The sequence below is a fragment of the Chlorocebus sabaeus genome, chromosome 9 (assembly GCF_047675955.1).
Source record: "Chlorocebus sabaeus isolate Y175 chromosome 9, mChlSab1.0.hap1, whole genome shotgun sequence".
NCBI classification, from domain to species: domain Eukaryota; kingdom Metazoa; phylum Chordata; class Mammalia; order Primates; family Cercopithecidae; genus Chlorocebus; species Chlorocebus sabaeus.
The window spans coordinates 35,794,348-35,822,317 of record NC_132912.1 but is presented as its reverse complement, the minus strand read 5'-3'; the positions used below and the strand labels follow the sequence as shown (position 1 = coordinate 35,822,317).

General features: G+C 44.4%; 1 non-coding gene across 1 annotated transcript; it reads left to right on the top strand.

The window, feature by feature from the left end:
* The first annotated feature begins 3,034 nt into the window (after window positions 1-3,034).
* On the top strand, window positions 3,035-3,095 carry LOC119620032 (U7 small nuclear RNA). The gene has a single exon (XR_005236428.1). It is a non-coding gene; the product is annotated as a U7 small nuclear RNA (small nuclear RNA).
* Window positions 3,096-27,970: the final 24,875 nt, after the last annotated feature.

Genomic DNA, 27,970 nt, shown 5'->3' with positions numbered 1-27,970 from the left:
TTTCTTCCTGAGGGTCCTGGAGGAAGTTATGCCCACGGGCCAGAGGTGACATTCTTTTATGCTGATCCCAAGACTTTAGACAAAGCTTCCCTTCCTTAGCTAACAGCAAATCAGAAAACCTTTGAATCTGCTTGTAGTCTGTAAGATATCTGGCCTTTTTAGGTCAAACCAGTATGTAGTCTCTATATACTGATTTATGACTTTGCCTGCAACCTCTGCCTCTCTACCTTTTAAACCCCATTACATGGGCTGGGCATGGTGGCTCTCATCTGTAATATCAACTCTTTGAGAGATTGAGGCAGGAGGGTCACTTGAAACCAGGAGTTCAAGACCAGCCTGTGCAACATAGTGAGATCTCATCTCCACAAAAAATAATTTTTAAAAAATTAGCTGAGCATGGCCAGGTGCGGTGGCTCACACCTGTAATTCCAGCACTTTGGGAGGCTGAGGTGGGTGGGTCACCTGAGGTCGGGAGTTCGAGACCAACCTGACCAACATGGGGAAACCTCGCCTCTACTAAAAATACAAAATTAGCCAAGCGTGGTGGCGCATGCCTGTAATCCCAGCTACTCGGGAGGCTGAGGCAGGAGAATCTCTTGAACTCAAGAGGCGGAGGATGCGGTGAGCTGAGATCATACCATTGCACTCCAGCCAGGGCAACAAGAGCAAAACTCTGTCTCAAAAAAAAAAAAAAAAAATTAGCGGGGCATAGTGGTACGCACCTACAGTCCCAGCTACTCGGGAGGCTGAGACAGAAGTGTTGCTTGAGTTTGTGGCTGCAGTGAGCTGTACTCCAGCCTGGGTGACAAAGTGAGACCCTGACTCTAAAACAGCAACAACAAAACCCTGACATATAAGCCGCAGGGGAGTCTGGGTCTTAAGCATCGGCTGCTCAATTTTCCTTGCTTGGAGCCCTGCAAGAAATGCCTCACTTTCTCTTGCTGCAAATCCTAATATCAGTGTTTGGCTTTTCTGCTTTGGTCCCATACTATGCCCAGCACGGCAAGCTCCCCTCCTGTTGCGCTTTAATTGTCCTGAGTTAATATTTGGTCCTCCCCATACTAATGTTTGGAGCACATCATTCTAATTTCTTTGCTTATTCAGTTGCAATCTTGCTAAACCCAGCCACGAAATATGACAGCCCTGTGCTACTCTTCACATGGTCTCCAAAGATCAGATCCAATATCCCTCAACGTCCTGCCAGTTCTTGTTTGCACTCAAGCAGTAGCACTGTAGCATTTGTTTAAACCTGTGACCTGGATGGTTTCGTTGGTGTCTTAAATGTCATCTCTCACTATAAAATGAAATGTTGTACGAAGGGCCAGACATGCCTCATGTCTGTAATCCCAGCACTTTGGAGGCCAAGGAGGAAGGATCATTTGAGGCCAGGAGTTCAAGACCATCTTGGGCAATACAGTGAAATCCCTGTCTCTACAAAAAGAAAAAAAAAAAATTAAAAATTTGCCTAGAGTGGTGGTGCACACCTGTAGTCTCAGCTACTTGGGAGGCTGAGGTGGGAGGATCACTGCAGCCTGGGAGACAGAGATTGCAATGAGCTAAGATAGAGCCACTGCTCTGGGTGACAGAGCAAGATCCTGTCTCAAAAAAAAAAAAAAAAAAGAGAGAACTACCCTAAGTTTTTATTGTGAATGGAATGGAAGGAAGAGAAATGCTTGGGGAGAGCAGACAGGGATTCCTTTCCAGGTTAGCGATAGTCCAAGCCGTGCAGCAGAGGGAAGCCCGCTGGTCTAAGCAGGGGTGTATTCAGCAGTCATATCACTGTGGCTGGTGAGTGTCCAGGAACCAGCGGGGAAAGCTGCAGGTAAACGCAGAGTCGAAGAGTATCTTCTCCTTTGAGGCCCCATCTCGAACCTCAGCACAGTCCTAAGCCCCAGGGCCTCCCCTATGAGGTAAGCACACTGAACAGTTGCCTAGCCACACCTCCCGCCCCAGGGAAAAGGCCACCTCTCTGGGGTCCAGGACTAATAAGGGGAATGAAAGTGATTTGTACTTAACAATAGAGCTGCTAACTGACAATCTGAAAAGAACAAGAGTCAGACAGGAATAGGGAACCTTAACATGCACATGGTATTAGAAGCTTCAGATCATGGCTAGGCGTGGTGGCTCATGCCTGTAATCCCAGCACTTGGAGGCCGAGGTGAGCGGATCACGAGGTCAGGAGATCCAGATCATCCTGGCTAACATGGTGAAATCCCATCTCTAAAAATACAAAAAATTAGCCAGGGGCGTGGTGGCGGGCACGTGTAGTCCCAGCTTCTCAGGAGGCTGAGGGAGAGGAATGGCGTGAACCCAGGAGGTGGAGCTTGCAGTGAGCCAAGCTTGCGCAACTGCACTCCAGCCTGAGTGACAGAGCGAGACTACATCTCAAAAAAAAAGAAGTTTCAGATCATAACAGAGAAGAAATGGAAAACAGAACACAAGAAACAGTCCCATTGACAAGTGGTTTTAGGTCCTAGTTTTGTTTGTTATGCTTATTGAGTAGAGTAGAACTGCCTCAAGGGCAAATGGGCATTTTGTTACACAGAAATTTCTGGAGTTTCTTAATTTTTTTAATTTAATTTTTTGTTTTACAGACAAGGTCTCACTGTATCACCCAGGCTGAAACAGTGGTGCAATCATAGCTCACTGCAGTCTCAAACTCCTGGGCTCAAGTAAACCTCCCACCTCAGTCTTTCAAGTAGCTAGGACTACAGGCATGCACCACCACGCCTGGCTATTCTTAAAAGTTTTTATGGAGATGGGGTCTCACTATGCTGGCCAGTCTGGTCTTGAACTTCTGACCTCAAGGTATCTTCCCACCTTGACTTCCCACAAGCACTGAATTATAAGCATGAGCCACTGTGCCCAGCCTTGGTTTTAAATATACATATATATATACACACACACACACACACACACACACAACACATATATTTATGTACATAAATATATATATATAACTATAGAAAGTCAGCAACAAAAGTGATATACCGTTCTTCCTCTTCCCTTTCTTTTTCTTAAAAGAAAATCTTTTGAGTGTTACAGCTCTTTTAGAATTTGCCTAGCAGGCTTTCCAGTTTTGCCGGAAAGCCCCAAAATAAATAAATAAATAAAAATCTTTTACATCAAAAGACATTATCAAGAATGTGAAAAGACAATCTACAAAATGGGAGAAAATATTAACAAATCATATATCTGGTAAGGGTTTAATATTCAGAATATATAAAGAACTCTTATAACTCAACAACAAAAATATAACATAGGGCCCCATCGCGGTGGCACACGCCTGTAATCCAGCACTTAGGGAGGCCAACGTGGGTGGATCACCTGAGGCCAGGAGTTCAAGACTAGCCTGGCCAACATGGCGAAACCCCGTCTCAACTAAAAACATAAAAAGTAGCTGGGCATGGCGGGCGCCTGTAGTCTCAGCTACTCAGGAGGCTGAGGCGGGAGAATCGCCAGAACCCAGGAGGCAGAGGTGGCAGTGAGCCGAGACAGTAGAGCGAGACTCCAACTCAAAAAAAAAAAAAGAAAAGAAAAAAAAAGATAACTCAGTTAAACAATGGGCAAAGGACTTGAATAGACATTTCTCCAGAGAAGATATACGAATGGCCAAAAAGCACATGAAAAGATGTTCGATGTCATTGGTCATTAGGGAAAGTAAATCACAACCACAATGAGATACCACTTCACACTAGGATGGCTCAAATAAAAAAAAGAGTTGGTGAGAGTACAGAGAAACTGGAACCCTTCAGCATTGCTGGTGCAAATGTACAATGGGTGTAGCCACTGTGGAAAACAGTCTGGCAGTTTCTCAGCAAGTTAAACAGAGTTTCCATATGACCGAGCAGTTCCACTCCTAAGTATACACCCAAGAGAAATGAAAACATATGTCCACACAGAAATTTATACACAAGTGTTTATAGCAGCATTATTTATTTGTTTAAATTTTTAATTTTTTTGAGACAGGGTTTCACTCCCGTCACCCACGCTGTAGTGCAGTGATGCCGTCTTGGTTCACTGCAATCTCCACCGCTGGGGCTCAAGCAATTTTCCTGCCTCAGCCTCCAGAGTAGCTGGGATTACAAAAGTGCACCACCATACCTGGCGAATTTTTGTATTTTTAGTAGAGACAGGGTTTTGCGATGTTGAGCCTGAGATCAGGTGATCTGCCTGCCTCGGCCTCGCAAAGTGCTGGGATTACAGGCATGATCCATCACGCCCGGCTAACAGCACTATTTGTGATACCAAAAGGTGGAAACAACCTAAATGCCCATCCATTGATGAATGGATAAACAAAATGTGGTAGACTTTTTTATTTTTGAGACACAGTTTTGCTCTGTCACCAAAGCTGGAGTGTAGTGGCGCGATCTCGGTTCACTGCAACTTCCGCCGCCCGGGTTCAAGCGATTCTCCTGTCTCAGCCTCCTGAGTAGCTGGGATTACAGGCGCCCACCACTAAACCGGGCTAAATTTTGTATTTTCAGTAGAGACGGGGTTTTGTGGTGTTGGCCAGGCTGATCTTGAACTCCTGACCTCAAGTGATCCACTACCCACCTCGACCTCCCAACATGCTGGGGTTACAGGCATGAACCACGGTGCCCAGCCAACTCTTTTTTTTTTTTTTTTTTTTTGAGACAGAGTCTTGCTCTGTAGCCCAGGCTGGAATGCAACGGTGCAATCTTGGCTCACTGAAACCTCTGCCCCCTGGGTTCAAGCGATTTTCCTGCCTCAGTCTCCTGTGTAGCTGGGACTACATGTGCACATCACCATGCCTAGCTAATTTTTGTCTTTTTGGTAGAGATGGGGTTTCACCATGTTGGTCAGGCTGGTCTCAAACTCCTGACCTCGTGATCCACCCACCTTGGCCTCCCAAAGTGCTGGGATTACAGATGTAAGCCACGGTGCCCAGCCAGTATTTATGGTATTCAGCCATAAAAAGGAACAAAGTACTGACACATGCTACAATATGAATGAACCTTGAAAACATTAAGCTACCTGAAAGAAGCCTGTTACAAAAGGCCACATGCTGTATCATTCCGTTTATATGAAACATCCAGGTCAGGCAAATCCATCAAGACAGAAAGTGGATTAGAGGTTACCAAGAGGTGGGTTGACAGAGAAATGGGGAGTGATTACTTAGTGAGTATAATGCTTCCTTTTACGGGTAAAAGAAAAAATCTTGAAACTTGAGAGAGCTGGTGGTTGCGCAATATTTTGAGTGTACTAAATGCGGCTGAATTGGTCATTCAAAATAAACAGAAGTGGTTAATATTATGTAAATTTCTTTTGTTTTTTTGAGACAGAGTCTTGCTCTGTCACCCTGGCTGGAGTGCAGTGCTGCAATCCTGGCTCACTGCAACCTTTGTCTCCCGGGGTCAAACAATTCTCCTGCCTCAGCCTCCCAAGTAGCTGGGATTACAAGTGTGCACAATCAACGCCCGGCTGATTTTTGTATTTTTAGTAGCGAAGGGGTTTCACCATGTTGGCTAGACTGGTCTTGAACTCCTGATCTGAAGTTATCTGCCCACCTCAGCCTCCCAAAGTGCTGGGATTATAGGTGTGAGCCACTGCGCCTGGCTGCAAATTTCACTTCGAAAAAGCAGTTAAGGAAAAAAAAAGATAGTTGGGCCTAGGTCATGAGGAGGCTGAAAACCAAGCAGCAGAATTTGTGCTTTATTCTGTAGGTAATAGGGAGCCATTGAAGGTTTTATCGAGTGACAGCAGTTGAGTCTCACTGGGTAGAACAGAGGGAAAAGGAGAAACTGGAGCTGGGTGGACCAAGTGGGAAGTCACTGTCAGAGTCCAGCTGCTGGCCAGAACTGACATGGCTCTGCCAGCAACAGAGAGGGAAGGAAAATATGAGAGAACCATTTCAGTACCAGTAGGGTCTCGGCAACTGATTGGATATGGGCAGCAAGGAAAGCCAGGAGGGGATTGATTTTGAGGTATTGAACCTGGTGCCTGCATGAAGGTGGATTCATAGAAGAAGGAGCTGCTCTTTGAAGGTGTTAAAAAATGGAAGAGGGGCCAGGTGTGCTGCCTCACACCTGTAATCCCAGCACTTTGGGAGACCGAGGAGGGTGGATCACTTGAGGTCAGGGGTTCAAGACCAGCCTGGCCAACATGTTGAAACCCTGTCTCTAAAAATACAACAATTAGCTGCCATGGTGACACACACCTGTAGTCCCAGCTACTCAGGAGACCGAAGCACAAGAATCAGGAGGCAGAGGTTGTAGCGAGCCGAGATCGCACCACTGCATTCCAGCCACAGTGATAGAGCAAGACTCCATCTCAAAAAATAATAATAATAAAATTTAGTAGAAGAAGAAGGCGATGCACTTGGATCAATTTTAAACCCTGGCTAGGGATCTAATGAAAAGCTCTCCGGCCGGGCATGGTGGCTCACGCCTGTAATCCCAGCACTCTGGGAGGCTGAGGCGGGTGGATTACAAGGTCAGGAGATCGAGACCATCCTGGCCAACATGGTGAAGCCCCATCTCTACTAAAAATACAAAAATTAACTGGGCGTGGTGGCAGGCGCCTGTAATCCCAGCTACTCCGGAGGCTGAGGCAGGAAAATCGCTTGAACCAGTGAGTCGGAGGTTGCAGTGAGCTGAGATCGCACCATTGCACTCCAGCCTGGTGACACAGCAAGACTCCATCTCAAAAAAAAAGACAAGAAAAAAAGCACTCTCCAAGCAGGAACCATGGCCTGGTTCTGGGGAGCTGGGGAGCAACTCAGATTCAGGTGAAGGTAACTCAGGAGGTTCAAGTCCCACACACTCCCTGCTACTGTCCCCAGAGTAGGAGTCCCCAAGTCAGGTTCCATGGTATCCTCAAAGAAGAGGGTAAAGCCAAGACCAGGCTTCTGTAATTAGCTGTGGTTACTCAATGCTTCACCAGCATGGCATGGGAAAGTGGCTGAAATGTGGGTTCCAGTTCCACCATGGTGAGCCCTGCCTGCCCCTGCTCTTCCCACAGGGTTTTTAGGAACACCACAAGCACAGAGGTGCATGGTTCCTGCAGGAAAACACAGATGCATGACTGAAGTTACAAACAGAGGTTGGCCCTAGAGGCTCAGAATTGGGAATTTGCCTTGAGGCCGGGCGCAGTGGCTCAAGCCTCTAATCTCAGCACTTTGGAAGGCTGAGGCGGGCAGATTGCCTGAGGTCAGGAGTTTGAGACCAGCCTGGTCAACAAGGTAAAACCCCGTCTCTACTAAAAATACAAAAAAATTAACCGGTCATGGTGGCACATGCCTGTAATCCCAGCCACTCAGGAGGCGAGGCCAGAGAATTGCTTGAACCCAGGAGGCGGAGGTTGTAGTGACCCGAAATCACGCCACTGCACTCCAGCCTGTGTGGCAGAGTGAGACTGCATCTCAAAAAAAAAAAAAAGAAAGAAAAAGAAAGACGATGGTTGAAGTCAGAATGGATGAGACTGCAGAGGACACTGTTCAGAAGACAATGGCAAGAAGGGCCATCCATAGACTAGGGGGAACACCCTTGGAGGGAGACAGGAAGAGAACTAGGGAAGGACTCATTACAGAATTTGGAGGCCAGGCGCAGTGGCTCATGCCTGTAATCCTAGCGCTTTGGGAATCTGAGGCAGGAGGATCGCTTGAGCCCAGGAGTTCAAAACCAGTCTGGTCAACCTAGCAAGACCCCATTTCTACATAAACATTTTTTAAAAATTAGCCGGAATCTGGGGGCAGTGGCTTATGCCTCTAATCCCAACACTTTGGAAGACCAAGATGGGAGGATCACCTGAGCCCAGGAGATTGAGACCAGCCCAGGCAACACATAGTGAGACCTCATGTCTACAAAAAGAGAAAAAGAAAAAAGAAATTAAAAAAAATACTGGACAAAAAAATTAGCTGGTGTGGTGGCATGCACCTGTAGTCCCAGCTACTTGGAAGGCAGAGGTGAGAAGATAGCTGAAGCCCAGGAATTCAAGGCTGCAATGAGCTATGATCATGTCCCTGCACTCCAGCCTGGGTGACAGAGCAAGACCCTATCTCTAAAATAAAGAAGGAGGCCACCTTTAAGAGAACAGGGCATGGTGGCACATGCCTGTGATCGCAGCTACTCGAGATGCTGAGGCAGGAGAATCGCTTGAATCCGGGAGGCGGAGGTTGCATTGAGTCGAGATTGCACCATTGCACTCCAGCCTGGGCAACAACAGTGAAACTCTGTCTCAAAAAAAAAAAAAAAAGAAAGAAAAGAAAAGAAAAGAAAAGAAAAGAAAAGAAAAGAAAAGAAAAGAAAAGAAAAGAAAAGAAAAGAAAAGGAGGAAGTTTATTTTAGTTTGCATTTCCACCAAAACAGACCCTGAGATGAGAATTTGGGTGCAATTATTGTCTTTGTGTTACAAGAAAGGGGTCCCGATCCATACCCCAAGAGACAGTTCTCGGATGTTGCACAAGAAAGAACTCAGGGCGAGTACTAAAGTGAAAGCAAGTTTATTAAGAAAGTAAAGGAATAAAAGAATGGCTACTCTAGGCCGGGCGCGGTGGCTCACGCCTGTAATCCCTGCACTTTGGGAGGCCGAGGCGGGCGGATCACGAGGTCAGGAGATCGAGACCATCCTGGCTAACACGGTGAAACCCCGTCTCTACTAAAATACAAAAAATTAGCCGGGCGCAGTGGCGGGTGCCTGTAGTCCCAGCTACTCGGGAGGCTGAGGCAGGAGAATGGCGCTAACCCGGGAGGCGGAGCTTGCAGTGAGCCGAGATCGAGCCACTGCACTTCAGCCTGGGTGACAGAGTGAAGACTCCGCCTCAAAAAAAAATAAAATAAAAATAAAAAAAAAAGAATGGCTACTCTATAGACAGAGCAGCCCCAAGGGCTGCAGGTTGCCGATTTTTATGGTTATTTTCGACTAAATGCTACACAAGGGGTGGATTATTCATGCCTCCCCTTTTTAGACCATATGGGGTAACTTCCTTGCGTGGCCATGGCGTTTGCAAACTGTCATGGCGCTGGTGGGAATGTAGCACTGAGGGCAACCGGAGGTCACTCTCATCGCCATCTTGGTTTTCGTGGGTTTTAGCCAACTTCTTACTGCAACCTGTTTTATTGGCAAGGTCTTTGTGACCTGTATCTTGTTCAGACCTCCTCTCATCCTGTGACTTAGAACGCCTTAACCATCTGGGGATGCAGCCCAGTAGGTCTCAGCCTCATTTTACCCAGCCCCTACTCCAGATGGAGTTGCTCTGGTTCACACGCTTCTGACATTTGGGCTTGTGACTGAGCAAATTACTGCTGTGGGCAATAAGGGTTCTGTCCTGCTGGGAACATTTCTGAGTCTGTGGAAAAAGCCCCAGAATTGTCCCCGAAAGGGGTGAGTAAGGTGGCATATTTATTCATCAACCCCCTCATCCCTGCTTCATGCGCTGAGGGTGGGTGTTAACTCTGAGGAACGGCCCTCAGAGAAGCTCTGTTGTAGCAGAGCTTTCTGTAAGTGACAGCCCGTGTTGGTGTGTGTGTAGATGTGGGTGGGTGGGCAGCATGAGTGGAGCTCTGTCGGGGTTGGCTACAGGCTAGAGAGGCTCTTTGAAGGAAAAGGGAATCTAAGGGCCTGGTGTTGGGGCACATTTCAGGGGGAGGAGGGAGCACACCGGTTTGGCCCAGATCTGGTGTCATGGAAACTTGCTGGGTTGATATGTAGAGACAGTTTCTTCCCACATGGGGGAAAAATATGAAGATGCACCAAGGGCATAGCACTAAAAAGGAGGCCTAGTATGACTGTGGCAGCCCAGTCCTCCCTGGCAATCACACAGACAGGCCTGCATGACAGTCACGCAGACAGACCTGCGTAGCACTCCAGTTACACAGATTTCCACCGCCGCCTTAACATGGAGCAAATAGTTAAACCTAGTGAAATCAGTGCCCAGACATCAAAGCCCGAAATGAAACATATGGTCAGTCGGAGCCTTGAATGGGTTTCTCCCTAACCTGGAGCAAACCAAAATAATAGAGACAGTCTTACATTCCTAGTGCCAAAACCCTTCTCAGTCAAAGTAACAGAGGCAGCTGTTTGAATAGATTCACTGGAGAGTGTAAGGCAGCTCTCCGGACCAAGCTGTAAAGGAGATAAGATAAAATAATCACTCCGGTACCACAGCAGACAGGCCTTGAAGGTCCTGGGGCCCTGTTAATCAGACTGAGCAAGTATTTTTTTTGCCTCTGACCTTCTAGTTGAAACAAAATTAGTTATCAATAGCCTTAGGCAAATGTTAGACTGCACGTAGGCATATAACCCCAACCAATATAAGCACTAGGGAAATTGTAAGGCCAGGCGTGGTCTAAAATAAATTTTTTTAAAAAGGAAATTGTAACACTTTGAGTTGGTCTGGAGGAATTATCTCTGGCTTTCTCCCTGTATCCGGTTATAGCAATAAATTCCCTTCTTTCCTAGTTTGTCTGTTTCTCGTTATTGGGTCTTGAGAAAACACAGCCGGAACTTGCTTGGTTCCGGGAACATGACAGCTCCATTTGGCTCCTAACCACTCCCAGTCCCATGGTATCTGTTAACTGCTTTTGCTTATACCTGCACAAAGAATCCTAGGCCAAGCTAACTATGGGAGGAATTTAGTTTATAGTTTGTTTTGTTTTGTTTTGTTTTTTTGAGACAGGGTCTCGCTCTGTTGCCCAGGCTGGAGTGCAGTGTCATGATCTCTGCTCGCCGCAATCTCTGCGTCCCAGGCTCAAGTGAGCCAACTGCTTCAGCCTGTAGAGTAGCTGGGACTACAGGTGTGCACTACCATGCCCAGCTAATTTTTGTATTATTAGCAGAGACAGAGTTTCACCATGTTGCCCAGGCTGGTCTTGAAATCCTGACCTCGAGTGATCCACCCGCCTTGACCTCTCAAAGTGCTGGGATTATAGGTGTGAGCCACTGTGTCTGGCCTAATTTAACTTTAAAATGAGGATGATAACAGTCCCTTCCTGAAATGAATTCCCAAGGAAATAAGAAGGGAGTACACACAAATCACAATGTTATGTTAAAGATTTATAGGCTGGGCATGGTGGCTTATGCCTGTAATCCTAGCACTTCGTGAGGCTGAGGCAGGCAGATCACCTGAGGTCGGGAGTTCATGGCCAAACCCTGTCTTTATTAAAATTTCTAAAATTAGCTGGGCGTGGTGGTGCACACCTGTAATCCCAGCTACTGGGGAGGCTGAGGCAGGAGAATCGCTTGAACCTGGGAGGTGGAAGCTGCAGTGATTGTGCCACTGCACCCTAGCCTGGGCAACAGAGTGAGACTCCGTCTCAAAAGGAAAAAAAAAAAAAAAAGATGTATAGGAACACTGTCTCATGACCAAGACAGAGAAGGTTCCCAATCTCTTCGGGTCCTTGCTAGTGCCCAGATATCTGTGGTCATTGGTCACCTCTTGGTCTCATCCCCCTTCCTCTTCCCCTTTCCTTAACATAACAGGGGCCTGAAGTTGGTATTAACTCATGATGAGCTTCAGTGTTAGGACAGCAGTCTGCCGTCTTCTCGATTTGCAGCTCTCTAAATAAAGTGGCCTCCCTTCCCCAACACCTTGTCTGCTGATTTACTGGCTGTTGTGCAGTAGAGTCTAGGTTTGGATTTGGTTACAGGGTGTGAAGAGAGGGCAGAGGAACGGGAAAGCAGGCAGGTTATTAAACACAGTCAGATTTTGTTTCTCGCTCCATTGAAGTCACATGGTTTGGGGGAAAAAAAATGGGAAATTGAGGTGAGACTTTTCTTTTGTTTTTATTTTCTTGAGATGGAGTCTCACTGTTGCCCAGGCTGGAGTGCAGTGGCGCTATCCCGGCTCACTGCAGCCTCCACCTCCTGGGTTCAAGCTATTCTCCTGCCTCAGCCTTCTGAGTAACTGGGATTACAGGTGTGCACTGCCACACCCAGCTAATTTTTGTATTTCTAGTAGAGACAGGGTTTCTACTAGAAACCAAGTTGACCAGGCTGGTCTCTAACTCCTGACCTCAAGTGATCCACTCACCTTGACCTCCCAAAGTGCTGGGATTACAGGCATGAGTCATCATGCCCAACCAAGAGAGACTTTTTATTTTGAAATGACAAGAGGAAAACCCTGGAAAAAGAATCCACGATTATATAATTTCTGGAAAAAAGAAACCTAAAAATGTATTTCTTGATTGTTTTCTTTTTATCTATGAGACTTGGAAAACAGAACAAATGTAATGGCCTAGTTCTAAACAGCAGGTTAAGTTCAGCATTATGTGCCTCTCTCTCAGTGTTGGAGTGGCGCTCCCCTCTGATCACGAGTGAGACCATCAGAGTGTGGGGCGACTCGCGGCAGCCTGCTGGGCTTCTGCAAGAGGAGGACCCCAGCTGCTGCTCTGGGTGAGTGGGGAGACGACCGCGGGAAACTTCATCTCTGCAGACACAGCAACTGCCCAACAGCCCCACAGGCCTGGGGACGAGACACGAAAGAAATTGCTTCTCCCGGCCGGGCGCGGTGGCTCAAGCCTGTAATCCCAGCACTTTGGGAGGCCGAGACGAGCGGATCAGGAGGTCAGGAGATCGAGACCATCCTGGCTAACATGGTGAAACCCCGTCTCTACTAAAAAAATACAAAAAACTAGCCGGGCGAGGTGGCGGGCGCCTGTAGTCCCAGCTACTCGGGAGGCTGAGGCAGGAGAATGGCGTGAACCCGGAAGGCAGAGCTTGCAGTGAGCTGAGATCCGGCCACTGCCCTCCAGCCTGGGCACAGAGCGAGACTCCGTCTCAAAAAAAAAAAAAAAAAAAAAAAAAAAAAAAAAAAAAAAATTGCTTCTCCCACCACACCTCTGAGACTGTGGACAGGGTGTTTACAGGACCCAGCTCAGAACCGAGCTGTCCTCATCCTTGCCACTTACTAATGCAATACTGCGCTGAATGGCCATCTGGTTCTGTTGGGATTCTGAATACAATCTCTGTGTAGGATTGGGTGGAAGTACCTGGCTGAAATCCAGATAAGGAAAGAATTGGGTCGGGCCTGGTGGCTCGTGCCTGTAATCCCAACACTGTGAGGTGTCGAAGTGAGAAGATCACTTGAACCCGGGAGTTCAAGACCAGCCTGGGCAACATAATGAGACCCTAACTCTACCAAAAAAGTAGCCAGGTGTGGTGGCACGTGCCTATAGTCCCAGCTTCTCAGGTGAGTGAGGAGGGAAAATTGCTTGAGCCTGGGAGGTCGAGGCTGCAGTAAGCCATGATGGTACCACTGCCCTCCTTCCTGGGTGACAGAGTGAGACCATATCTCAAAAAAAAGAAGAGGCCAGACGCGGTGGCTTATGCCTGTAATCCCAGCACTTTGGGAATCTAAGGCGGGCTGATCACGAGGTCAAGAGATCGAGACCATACTGGACAATATGGTGAAACCCCGTCTCTACTAAAAATATAAAAAAAATTTAGCTGGGCTTGGTGGCAACACCTGTAATCCCAGCTACTTGGGAGGCTGAGGCAGGAGAATCACTTGAACCTGAGGGGTGGAGGGTGCAGTGAGCTGAGATGGCACCACTGCACCTGGCAACAGAGCGAGACTCCAACTCAAAAAAAAACAACAAAAAAGAAGAATATGAGAACTGCATTTGTTTCTCATTAGACTCACCATGTACAGAAATATGATGTCCAGCACATTATTCCACGCAGTAAATTTATAATCTTGTCAGAACAACTCTGGTGAATTTAACATGATTTATTATCTAAGAAGGAATGTGCTGCCTTGTTCATTTCCTGATGCTCCATGAAGGTGACTATAGGATGAATATCTCATTATTTTTTTCAGTTACTGATGTTAAATTAATTGACTTTAATTCCTGGGTTTTCTGCCGTCTTCTCTCTTTCATTTGGCCTTCTCAAATACTATTTATTTGTTTATTTATTTATTTATTGAGATGAAGTCTCGCTCTGTCGCCCAGGTTGGAATGCAGTGGCACAATCTCGGCTCACTGCAACCTCTACCTCCCAAGTTCAAGCGATTCTCCTGCCTCAGCCTCCCAGGTAGCTGGGATTACAGGCATGTGCCACTGCACCTGGCTAATTTTTGTATTTTCAGTAGAGATGGGGTTTCACTATGTTGGCCAGGATGATCTTGATTTCTTGACCTCGTGATCCGCCTGCCTCGGCCTCCCAAACTGCTGGGATTATAGATGTGAGCCACCACACCTAGCCACCACTAATAAAATAATAGCCACCACCACTAATAAAATAATAAATAATTATTATTATTTATTGGCTGGCTAATTAATAAAATAATAGCCAGCCACCGCTAATAAAAAAAATAGCACCCAACCCTACTTTTATTTTTATTTTTATTTTTTTAAAGATGAAGTCTCTCTCTGTCACCCAGGCTGGAGTGCAGCGGCAAAATCTCGGCTCACTGCAATCTCTGCCTCCTGGGTTCTAGAGATTCTCCTGCCTCAGCCTCCCAAGTAGCTGGGATTACAGGCGCCCACCACAACGCCTGGCTGATTTATGTATTTTTAGTAGAGATGGGGTTTCATCATGTTGGTCAGGGTGGTCTCGAACTCCTGACCTCAAGTGATCTGCCTACCTCCGCTTCCCAAAGTGCTGGGATTACAGGAGTGAGCCACCAAACCTGGTCCCTTTTCCTTAAAGAAAAAAAAAATTATGCTCCAAAATTTTAGTCAAGTGAATTTATGATCCTGGCTCCCAAGCTACCATTTGCCGGGTCCATTACAATATCCTCCCTAAGCATTTCAAATCCATCAGTAAATAATAAAGACCTTGTAGAACCCTGTTATGACACCCAGTTGGTGGGCCTAGGTCAGCTGTTCCATGAGAGGCCCCAGCATGCTGTGGGCCCTCTGCTGTGTGCGGTGGGAGGTAGTGCATGAGGTTACAGGACAAAAGGCAGGTGTCACCTGTAAGTTGTGGGACCTTGCATAGGTGAGGTGGCCTCGGATTTCAATCTGTATCTGAAGGCGGGTGCAGTGGCTCATGCTTGTAATCCCAACACTTTGGGAGGCCAACGCGGGCAGATCACCTGAGGTCAGGAGTTTGAGATCAGCATGGCCAACATGGAGAAACCTTGCCTCTACTAAAAATACAAAAATTAGCTGGATGTGGTGGTGTGTGCTTGTAATTCCAGCTACTTGGGAGGCTAAGGCAGGAGAATTGCTTGAATCCAGGAGTCAAAGGTTGCAATGAGCCAAGATCGCACCACTGCACTCCAGCCTGGGTGACAGAGCTGTCAAAAACTAAATAAATAACTTCAATTAGAGACTATAAAAAAAGAAAAACAAAAAATTAAAAAAAAAAAATAGCTGGGATGGTGGTGCACTACTGTAGTCCTAGCTACAGGAGGCTGAAGCGGGAGGATCACCTGAGCCCAGGAGCTTGAGGCTGCAGTGAGCTAGAATTGCACACCTGCACTCCAACCTGGCAACAGACCAAGACCCCAGGTCTAAGATAAAAATAAAAGTTTGTACCTGGAAATGAGAAAACTGGATTAGATCATCTCGAATATCTAAACAAAAGTGGCTAAACATAGTATTGGGTGGCAGAGGGTAATGCAATTTCTGTTTCTGATTTGGACAAAGAAGTCTACAGTAAGAATGAATTTAGAGGGGAAATTTTCCCCCCCCAAAAAAAACTCTTTGGAAAAGTAAATGCAGTTCTCTTTGAGAAAAGGCACCTAGTTTGAGCATCCACTGGAAATGTGAGTGGGTCAAGGAATGAGTGACTTTCAGCTAAAGAGAGTTATCAAGAAGCCAGGCGTGGTGGTTCACGCCTGTAGTCCCAGCACTTTGGGAGGCTAAAGCAGACGGATCACTGAGATCAGGAATTTGAGACCAGCCTGGCCAACATGAAACCTCATCTTCACTAAAAATACAAAAAATCAGTTGGGCGTGGTGGCGGGTGCCTGTAGTCTCAGCTACTCAGGAGGCTGAGGCACAAGAATCACTTGAACTTTGGAGGTGGAGGTTGCAGGGAGCCAAGATCTCACAGACTCCACTTCAAAAAAAAAGAAAAAGAAAAAGAAGTAATCAAGAGAAAAACTCCACAACTGTCTTGCTCAGGCTCAGGGAACAGAGAAGAGGGGACCAGGGTCCAAAGCTTCTGACCGGTGAAGTGCACTTATCTGCCTCTGAGATCATCCATTAAGCAGGTTGGTTTCTTTGTAGGGAAGGCCTGAGCCTGATTGCCTGTCCTGCAGGGCATTAATAAGGTTCACGCTTACCTAATGCTTATCATTTTCAAATGCCTTTCATTTATATTTCCTCTAGGATGAGGATGATACTTGACTTGTGCGTAAATATATTTCCTTCTTTTAATTTTGTTTGGAATGTCATTTCAGTTAATGAATTTAAATTAGTGATGAATTGGTATTTATGTTGATAGTTGATGGACAGTCAATTTTATAGGAAAACCCACTTGACCAACCTGGGTCATAGTTGTACATTTTCAGCTCCTGACTCCCTGATGCCACCAGTTGGGAGGTACTAGTGCCCTCCTGGGAGGAAAGAGTTAACAAGCAGATCTAGCAACCTACTCCTTGCGTGTGTCAGGGTACCATGATTGACCATTGGCCAACCTCTGGGAATGTGGTCCCTGGAATGTTCTTTGTGATCGTTAGTGATTGGTGATTTTCTCATACACACCAGGAGCAATGGACTGTGCCAGATCAACTGGTCAGATTTCTTCACACGGTGATTCACACCTGTAATCCCAGCACTTTGGGAGGCTGAGGCTGAGGCTGGAGGATCACTTGAGGTCAGGGATAGAGACCAGCCTGGCCAACATGGTGAAACCCCATCTCTACTAAGAAAAATACAAAAATTAGCCAGGTGTGGTGACATGTGCCTATAATCCCAGCTACTTGGGAGGCTGAGGCAGGAGAATCACTTGAACCTGGGAGGCAGAGTTCGTGGTGAGCTGAGATCATGCCACTGCACTTTAGCCTGGGTGATGGAGTGAGACTCTGTCTCAAAGAAAAAAAAAAAAATCAAGATTGAGAATGGGCACCTGGATTCTGTATTGGGTTCTCAATTTTGGTTGCCATGGCTGGTTGCTAAGAGAATATGCATATGTGACCATCCTCTCCCCATAAACCTTGCACCCTGATACTCTGGTGGGTTTCCCTGGACAAAGACATTCCACACACATTCCTGTAGTTTGCTGCCAGAAAAAGAGAGTACTCCTGTGGTCTCGGATAAGGAAGGACATCTGAAGCCTGTGTGAGACCTCTCTGGACTCCTCCATTGCACGTCTATTTCCTGCTTGCTTTTATTCTGTATCATTGGCTGTAATAAATCTGAGCCATGAGTATAACTTCCTATTGAGTCTTGGAGCTCTCTAGCAAGTTGCTAAATTTAGGGAAGTGGTGTGCCTCAACATACCCCCTAAATCTCTGTCTCAGCTGTTGAGAGAACGATAATGCTTTTCCTGGTTTCTCCTACAGCCCTAACTTGACAAAAATTAAGTCCCTATTCCCGTTCTGAGACCACTAATTTCTATAAACCTGTTCTTCAAAAAAAATTTTAAGGCAACACTTTTAGCTCTGAGATTTAATGATGAGTAAAGGAACACCAGGTTCTTCATCTCAAGTCAAATTAGAGAAAACGACAGGGACAGATGTGGAGTAGTTTTAATGAGCAGAGAGTTTAGTAGGCAAGAAGGAAGGGAGAAGACAGAAGGAAGACACTGGCCCATACAGAGACAGAGGGAGCAGGGGCTCCAAAGCCAAAAGAGGAAACCCCACCTGCCATGGATACCAGCCAGGTATATATACAGAGGCTGGATGAGGCGGTGTCTGATTTGCATAGGGCTCAGGGGATTGGTTTGGCCAGGCATGTCATTCATTCAGTTAGCCCCTGAAAAAGCTGGCTCTCCCACCCTAGTCTTTTAATATGCAAATACAGGGTGCCATGATGTTCTACACATGTGGGGATATGTGGGGGCAGCCATGTTGCCAGGAACATGTGGGGCAAGGGCAAGAAGGCTGCAGGAATGGCCATGTTTTGGTGAACCCAGTTTCTAATGGCCATCATTTGCATATCAAAGGTTGCCAGCCTGGCTCTAAGAGCCGGCTGGGGCTTTACAAGAAACTTTTCCAGAGATGCTTTAAAAAACAAAAACTTCCAAAGGACCCCTTTTTGTCTCTATATGCCTAAAATAATTTCTTTCTTTTTTATTTTTTTTGAGATGGAGTCTGGCTCCATCCCTCCAAGGCTGGAGTGCAGTGGCATGATCTCAGCTCACTGCAACCCCCACCTCCTGGGTTCAATCAATTCTCCTGTCTCAGCCTCCAGAGTAGCTGGGACTAAAGGCACCTGCCACCAAGCCCAGCTAATTTTGTATTTTTCAGTAGAGATGGGGTTTCACCTTGTTGGTCAGGCTGGTCTGGAACTCCTGACGTCCAGTGATCCACCCACCCTGGCCTCCCAAAGAGCAGGGATTACAGGCTGTGAGCCACTGCGCCCAGCCAATAATTCTTAGTAATTCCTACAACACTGCCAGATAAAAAGAACAAAATAAATGAAAATAAGAAATGATAAAATAGGCCAGGCATGGTGGTTAATGCCTGTAATCTCAGCACTTTGGGAGGCCGAGGTGGGTGGATCACTGGAAGTCAGGAGTTGTAGACCAGCCTGGCCAACATGGTGAAACCCAGTCTCTACTTACAAAAATTAGCTGGGCATGGTGGTGGGTGCCTGTAATCCCAGCTACTCTGTAGACAGAGGGAGGAGAATCACTTGAACCCAGGCTGTGGAGGTTGCAGTGAGCCAAGATGGTGCCACTGCACTCCAGCCTGAGTGACAGAGCAAGATTGTCTCAAAAAAAAAAAAAAAAAAAAAAAAGGAAATGACAAAACAGACAAGGAAGGAAGAAAAGACATAGCAAGGCCTCTTTGGAGGTCAAAGTTCCATCTGATAAGTCTCCATATTCCCATGCTGTTCACTTTTTGGACATTGGGTATCTTTATCCAGAAAGCAGAAAAAACTCTACCAGGAAAAGAGTATGCTTGAATGGTGTAAGTAAATGAACCAAAAAAAAAAAAAAAAAAAAAAGGCACCCAACACTACTAGCCTTTGACAAGGTTCTGAAAGTAAGTCAGAAAAGGAGGTGTGAGAGTAATTGAGTTGCCTGAATAGGCTGTTGTGTTTGAAATAACTGCAAGAGTATTGATTACCTCCTTCAGTCAACATTCTTGTGAAAGTTCTCACTCAGAATCCCTGCTGGGCAAGAGGCCATTTCTCCCAAGGTAGCTGGGGCATCCGTAATTGATGAAGTGGACTTTAAGTGACTAGTCAGGAAAGTCTTCAGGGTTCCTTTCCCAGCCACCTGGACACAGGCTTGTGTACAGAGCAGGAGGCAGACCCAAAGTCCTTCTCAGCGTTTCTTCCTCTTGCCCTCAGAGGAGTGGGGATATTTAGTTTCTTCTGTAGAGTGAATGTTTAAGTCCCCTCAAAATTTACATGTTGAGGCTGGGTGCAGTGGCTCACACCTGTAATCCCAGCACTTTGGGAGGCCAAGGCAGGCGGATTATCTGAGGTCAGGAGTTTGAAACCAGCCAGGCCAACATGGCAAAACCCTGGCTCTACTGAAAATACAAAATTAGCCCAGCATGGTGGTGCATGCCTGTAATCCCAGCTACTCAGGAGGCTGAGGCAGGAGAATCGCTTGATTCTGGGAGGTGGAGGTTGCAGTGAGTGGAGATAGTGCCACTGCACTCTAGCCTGGACAACAGAGCCAGACTCTGTCTCAAAAAAAAAAAAAAAAAAAAAAATTCACATGTTGACACCTAATCCCTAATGTGATTGTATTTGTAGGTGTGGAGGTGATAAATTTCTATTCATCTTGCACCTTCCAAAGGTGATTAGGTCATAAAGGTGGAGTCCTCATGAACAGGATGAGTGCTCTTACAGAAGAGGCTTCGTGGACCACAGAGAATGCAAACACTATATGATGTGGTCTCTGTCCTCAAAAAGCTTCTCATACAGCTATCAGTATCATGGTCACTGTTCTCACTGCTTTCTACGGAGTTCTTACATCCGAGGCAATGTGGAGATCCACTGATTCATGTAACTCACATGATCATGGAAGAAGGTGCCTGATATGTGAGTCCTAGAACTCCTCATTCTGTATTGCTCTCTCTCTTTTAATGAAGCTTCCATTTCTAGACTATTCCTCTCTGGCTTTTTTTCTATTCTATGTCCATGAAATGTTAACAGAAACATCTCTTTTGCTTCTCATCATCAGCTTGTAAGAAGGCATGACAGAAGTGACACATTTATAACAAAGAAGATGGGAGAAGACTCAAAGATGTAAAGAAATAAAGTACCTATCGCAATGCTTGGCACAGAATAGTTTCTAGAAAAATATTAGGTTCCCTTTTTTTTTTCCTTTTGTTTCACTGTGTCTGCACTAATAATTAGTGCCACTAGATGGCAACTTTTGGTCTAAAAACTACCCAGACGACCACATTGAAATCTTAAAAACACTTTTGGGTTCTCTCTAACTGTGTTCCACAGTGACTTTTAATGTAATAAAGTAAGAAAAATCTATTTGGGTTCCAAATAATGGCAAATGTAAATAAGTGAGCAGCAAAGTGCTCTTTGGGCAGAAAAACTGTCTAATGCTATGTCCTGGCCAGAATTTGGCATATAATTCTGCTTAAGAGTATTAATTATTGTGACTACTACTTAAGCACATTGAGTGTTAAATTTCTATTTATCTTGCAGTATTCTCAGCATTCCCTGGTGACAATGCTTGTTTTGTATTTAGGAACTCCCAATATTTGCAGCAATCTATTCTTATAAATAATTCTGTTGGATAAATCACTGGCCACAGATCACTCAGATACTGTTCCCCAAGAATTCAAAGGACAGAATCCTCAGCAAGAATTTTTTAAATTATTTATTTTTATTGCTATAAAACAGTTGTATATATTTGCTTAGTAAACTCTTGCAGGAGAATTGAGAGTAACATTTCAGCCATTTCTCTCAAGTTTGTGATTTTAAAAATGGCTGAAAACATTTATTGAGCACTTATTGTACTGCCAATTATTATGTTGCATATTATATAATAATCTTATGATAAGCTGGTGGTATTATTTTTCCCAACCAATTTTATGTTTATTCCAAAATTATGAAGTTGGTTCAATATTTGAAAAACAAACAATGTAACTTCTGTACTAAGAGAATAAAGGAGGAAAATTGTATAATTTACTCATTAGATGCAGGAAAGTCTTCACCAAAATTCAATATTCATTCAAAGTAAAAACTCACTGCAAACTGTGAAGAGAAGAAAACTTCTGGCTGGGGGCAGCGGCTCATGCCTGTAATCCCAGCACTTTAGGACACCAAGGCGGGTGGATCACCTGAGGTCAGGAGTTTGAGACCAGCCTGGCCAACATGGCGAAACTCCATCTCTACCAAAAATACAAAAAATTAGCTGGTGTGGTGGTGCGTACCTATAATCCCAGCTACTCGGGAGTCTGAGGTGGGAGAATGGCTTGAACCAAGGAGGTGGAGGTTGCAGTGAGCCAAGATTGCACAACTGCACTCCAGCCTGGGTGATAAGAGTGGGACTCCATCTCAAAATAATAATAACAATAAAATTTAATTAAAAAAAAAACTTAATTTGGTAATGGGTATCTGCAAAAAATCCTACATTAAATCTTACTGATTTTTTGGTAATTAAAGGCAATTTTAATAGAAAACCTGCTATTCTATTATTTTTCTGAATACAGTAATTTTTTTTAAAGTATGGTAAAATATAATGAACATAAACTTACCATTTTAGCCATTTTAAGCAGCATTAAGGTACATTCACATTGTTGTACAACCATCATTGCCATCCATCACCATTTTCATCTTCCCAAACACTACTAGTTTCTCTGTACCCATTAAACAACAGCTTGATTCCCTCAGTTTCCCAGGCTCTGGAAATCACTATTCTGCTTTCTGTCTCTATGAGTTTGTCTACTCCAGGGATCTCATATATGTGGAATCATACAGTATTTTGTGACTAGCTTATTTCAATTAATCCTGTAGCTTATTTCACATAGGATAATGTCCTTAAATTTCATCCACGTTGTAGTACGTGTGAGAATGTACTTCCTTTTTAAGGCTGAATAATATTCTACAGTAGGTATATATCACAATTTGTTTATCTACTCATTCATCAGTCGACATTTGGGTTGCTTCTACCTTTTGGTTATTGTGAATGCTACTATGAATATAGGTATACAAATCTCTCTCCAAGGCCCTACTTTCAATTATTTTGGGTGTATACTCAGAAAGAGAACTGCTGGATAATGTGGTAGTTCTATTTTTAATTTTTTGAGGAGCCGTCATGCGATTTTCCATAGTGGCCGCACCACTTTACATTCTACCAGCAGTGTAGGAGGGCCCCACATTCACCATTTCTTGCCAACACTTGTTATTTTTTGCTTTTGGTGTTTGTGATTTTTGTTTGTTTGTTTTTGATAGCGGCCATTCTAATATGTATGATGTGGTATCTCATGAGGTGGTTTTGCTTTGGATTTCCCTAATGAGTGGTAATATTGAGCATCTTTTCATGTGCTTATTGGCCATTTGTATATCTTCTTTGAAGTTCTTTGCCCATTTTTAAATTGGGTTGTTTTGTTGTTGTTGAGTTGTGAGAGTTCTCTATATATTCTAGCTATTAACTCCTTATTAGATATATGATTTGCAAATATTTTATCCCATTCCATGAGTTTTTGCCTTTTCACTCTGTTGATAGTGTCCTTTGACTCAAAGAAGTTTTTAATTTTGATGTAATCCAATTCATGTATTTTTTATTGTTGTCTATGTATTGGTGTTATATCCAAAAAGTCACAGCCAGATCTTATGTCTTGAAGATTTTCTTGTATGTTTTCTTCTAATAGTTTTATAGTTTCAGGTCTTATATTTATGTTTGTGATCTATTTTGAGTTAATTTTACATATGATCTAGGAGTCTACTTCCTTTTTTTTGCATGTGGACATCCGGTTTTCCCAACACCAATTTTTGAAAAGACTGTCCTTTCTCCATTGAATGGTCTTATCACCCTTGTTGAAAATTATTTGACTATATATGTAACGGATGTAATGGTTTATTTTGGGGCTGTCTACCCCATTCCATTGGTCTATGTGTCTTTTTTTTTTTTTTTAATGCCAGTACCACACTGTTTTGATTATTGTAGCTTTGTTGAAATCAGGAGGGGGTGAGTCCTCCAGCTGTGTTCTTTTTTAAGATTGTTTTCAGCTGGGCACAGTGGCTCACACCTGTAATCCCAGCACTTTGGGAGGCCAGGACAGGCAGCTCACAAGGTCAGGAGTTTGAGACCAGCCTGACAAACCTGGTGAAACTCCATCTTTACTAAAAATACAAAAATTAGCCACGCGTGGTGGTGCATGCCTGTAATCTCAGCTACTCAGGAGGCCAAGGCAGAAGAATCATTTGAAACTGGGAGGCGGAGGTTGCAGTGAGCCGAGATTGTGCCACTGCACTCCAGCCTGGCTGACAGGGTGAGACTTCATCTCAAAAAAAAAAAAAAGAAAAATTATTTTGGCTATTTGACGTCCCTTGAGAGTTCATATTAATTATAATTTTAGTATGGATTTTTCTCTTTCTGCAAAAAATATTGTTGGGATTTGGATAGGATTTGAACATGTGGATTGTTTTGCATAGTATAAACATCTTAACAACAGTAAGTCATACAATCTATGGACATGAGATCCTTTTATATTTATTTGCGCCCTAATTTTATTCACCAATGTTTTATAGTTTTTATTGTACAAGTCTTTGATCTCCTTGGTTAAGCTTATTCTAAGTATTTTATTCTCTTCAATACTATTATAAATAAAATAGTTTTGGCCGGGCGCAGTGGCTCATGCCTGTAATCCCAGCACTTTCGGAGGCCGAGGTGGGTGGATCAGGAGGTCAGGAGATCAAGGCCATCCTGGCCAACATGGTGAAACCCCATCTCTACTAAAAATACAAAAATTAGCTGGGCATAGTGGTGCGTGCCTGTAGTACCAGCTATTTGGGAGGCTGAGGCAGGAGAATCACTTGAACCCAGGAGGCAGAGGTTGCGGTGAGCCGAGATCACACTACTGCATTCCAGCCTGGCAACAGAGTGAGACTCTGTCTCAAAAAAATAAATAAATAAATAAAATAAAAATAAATAAAATAGTTTAAAATTTTTTTCTTATCAAATTGTTTATTCTTGGCATATAGAAATGTAACTGACTTTGCATGTTGATTTTTTATCCTGCAACTTTGCTACATTCATGTATCAGTTCTAACAATTTTCGGGTTTTCTTTCTTTTTTTTTTTTTGAGAGGGAGTTTCGCTCTTGTTGCCCAGGGTGGAGTGCAATGGCCGATCTTGGCTCACCGCAACCTCCACCTCCCAGTTTTAAGCGATTCTCCCACCCACCTCAGCCTCCCGAGTAGCTGGGATTACAGGCATGTACCACCATGCCGGGCTAATTTTGTATTTTTAGTAGAGATGGAGTTTCTCCATGTTGGTCAGGCTGGTCTCGAACTCCTGACCTCACCTCAGGTGATCCACCCGCCTCGGCCTCCCAAAGTGCCAGGATTATAGGCGTAAGCCACAGTGCCCAGCCTTTATTTAGGGTTGTTTTCTTTCTTTCTTTCTCTCTTTGTTTTTTTTTTTTTTTTTTTGAGATGGAGTCTCGGTCTGTCGCCGAGGCTGGGGTGCAGTGGGGCGATCTCGGCTCACTGCAAGCTCCGCCTCCCGGATTCACGCCATTCTCCTGCCTCAGCCTTCCGAGTAGCTGGGACTACAGGCGCCCGTCACCATACCCGGCTAATTTTTTGTGTTTTTAGTAAAGACAGGGTTTCATCGTGTTAGCCAGGATGGTCTCGATCTCCTGACCTGATGATCCTCCCGCCTCGGCTTCCCAAAGTGCTGGGATTACAGGTGTGAGTCTCTGCGCCCAGCCTATTTAGGGTTTTCTAAACATAAAGTCTTATTATCTGTGAACAGAGATAATTTTTTTCTTCCTTTCAAATATGGATGCCATTTACTTGTTTTTCTTGACTAATTGCTTTGCCTAGAACCTCCAGGACTGTGTTGAGTAGAAATTGTTGGCCAGGCATGGTGGCTCACCCCTGTAATCCCAGCACTTTGGGAGGCCGAGGCAGGAGGATCACCTGAAGTCAGGAGTTCGAGACCAGCTTGGCCAACATGGTGAAATCCCGTCTCTACAAAAATACAAAAATTAGTGGGGCATGGTGTCAGGTGCCTGTAATCCTAGCTACTGGGGAGGCTGAAGCAGGAGAATCGCTTGAACCTGGGAGGCAGAGGTTGCAGTGAGCCAAGATCAAGCCATTGTACTCCATCCTGGGTGACAGAGCAAGACTCTGTCTCAAAAAAAAAAACAAAACAAAACAGAATTGTCTTGTTCCTGTTCTTAGCGAAAAAGCTTTTAGTCTTTTGCCATTGACTATGTTGTTAGCTGTGGGCTTTTCATATATGACCTTTATTATGTTGAGGTAGTTTCCTTATACTTGCTCAGTGTTTTGTATCATAAAAGGGTGTTGAATTTTGTCAAGTGTTTTTTCTGCATCAGTACAGATTATCATGCGTTTTTCTCTTTTCAGTCTGTTTTTATGGTGTATTATTATTATTATTATTATTATTATTATTATTATTTTGAGACAGAGTCTTGCTCTGTTGCCCAGGCTGGAGTGCATTGGCAAGTGATCTTGGCTCACTGCAACCTCTGCCTACCGGTTTCAAGCGATTCTCCTGCCTCAGCCTCCCGAATAGCTGGGATTACAGGCATGTGGCACCACACCTGGCTAATTTTTGAATTTTTTGTAGAGACGAGGTTTCACCATGTTGGTCAGGTTGGTCTCAAATTCCTGACCTCGAGTGATCTGCCCGCCTCAGCCTCCCAGAGTATTGGGATTATGGGCATGAGCCACTGCCCCTGGCCTATGGTGTATTATTAGCACATGGATTGATTTTTGTGCTTTGAGTCATCCTTCCATTCAAGGATAAATTCCACTTGGTCATAATGTATAATTCCTTAAATGGGCTGTTGAATTCTATTTGCTAGTATTTTCTGGCAGATTTTTGCATTCCAGTGATTTCTTTTCTTGGAGTATCTTTGTCTGACTTTGGCATCATGGTAATGCTGGCCTCGCAGGACAAGTTAAAAATTATTCTGTCTTCTTTAATTTTTTTGAAAGCGTTTGAGAAAGATTGGTGTTAATTTTTCTTTAAATGTTTGGAAGATTTTTTTCAGTGAATTCTTTGTTCGGAGGTTTTTTTACTGCTGATTTAGTCTTCTTTATAGTTCTAGGTCTGTTCAGATTTTCTGTTTCTTCATAATTCAGTCTTGGTAGGGTATATGTTTTTAGGAATTTGTCCATTTTATCTGGATTATGCAATTTGCTGGTGCATAACTGTGCATAGTACTCCCTTATAATAATAGTTTTTATTTCTGTAAAATTAGTAATAATGTCCCCTCTTTCACTTCTGATTTTTGTTTTTTGAGTCTTCCTTCTTTTTTACTTCCTCAGTTTAGCTACAAGTTTGTCCATTTTTTTAATCTTTTCAAAAAACCAACTCCTGATTTTGTTGACTCTCTCTATTATTTTTCTATTCCTGTTTTGTTTAACTCCGCTCTAATCTTTATTATTTCCTTTCTTCTACTGGCTTTGGGCTTAGTTTGTTTTTATTTTTTTTCTACTTCCTTATGGTATAAAGTTAGGTTTTGATTTGAGATCTTTCTTCTCTATTAATTTGTGTATAGCTATACATTTCCCGCTTAGCACTGTTTTCACTGCATTTCATAAATTTTGGACTGAGTCTTACTCTGTCATCCAGGCTGGAGTGCAATCTCAGCTCACTGCAACCTCCACCTCCTGGGTTCAAGCAATTCTCCTGCTTCAGCCTCCTGAGTAGCTGGATTACAGGCATGCACCATCACAACTGCTAATTTTTGTATTTTTAATAAAGACGGGGTTTCACCGTGTTGCCCAGGCTGGTCTCGAACTCCTGACTGTCAGAGTTAAAGAAAGAGGAAAGAAAGATGAAATGCCGCTGGCAGTTAAAGACAGATTTTCTTAGTTAAAACCTGAAGGCGCTCCTGGCAGACTGTGGTCAGGAGCGCTTTCTCTTACAGACTAAGAATACATATCGGTTTTAGGGTGAGGGGGCTTATCACAAGCTTAGGGTGTTGATGTGTGTGGAGAAGTTGATGGCGGGGTTGGAGTCTCTCTGGGAGGAGGGGAGGTTATGTTGGGGCAGACATCTTTCTGGCTGGAGGGGGGTTATCTGGGCTAGTATCTTCCCGTCTGGAGGGGGCTTATTTAGGGGCTAGCATGTTTCTGGTTGGGGAGGAGTTTGGAATGTTTCTGGTTGGAGATGTTATCTGTGGTTTATGGTCATGTTGACCTTAGATTAGGCAGATGCCCCTTGGATTTAGGTGATTTTTTATTAAAGTGAACTTTAGAATGAGAGGCTTGTCCAAGATGGCAATGCTCCTGCTGTCACTGACCTCGAGTGATCCACCCGTCTTGGCCTCCCAAAGTGCTGGGATTACAGGCATGAGCCACCGCCCCCTGCTTTGTCTCATGTATTTTCTAATTTCCTCTGTGATTTGTTCTTTGATCCATTGGTTGTTCAAGAGTGTGTTGTTTGATTTCCACATATTTGTGGATTTTCCACTTTTCCTCCTGCTATTGATTTCTAATTTTTCATTTTGATGAAAAAAGATATTTTGAGGCCGGACATGGTGGTTCACACCTGTAATCTCAGCAATTTGGGAAGCCGAGGGAGGCAGATCACTTGAGGTCAGAAGTTCGAGACCAGCCTGGCCAACATGGTGAACCCCCGTCTCTACTAAAAATACAGAAATTAGCCAGACATGATTGCAGGTGCCTGTAATCCCAGCTACTCAGGAGGCTGAGGTAGGAGAATTGTTTGGACCCGAGAGGCGGAGGGTGCAGTTAGCTGAGATCACA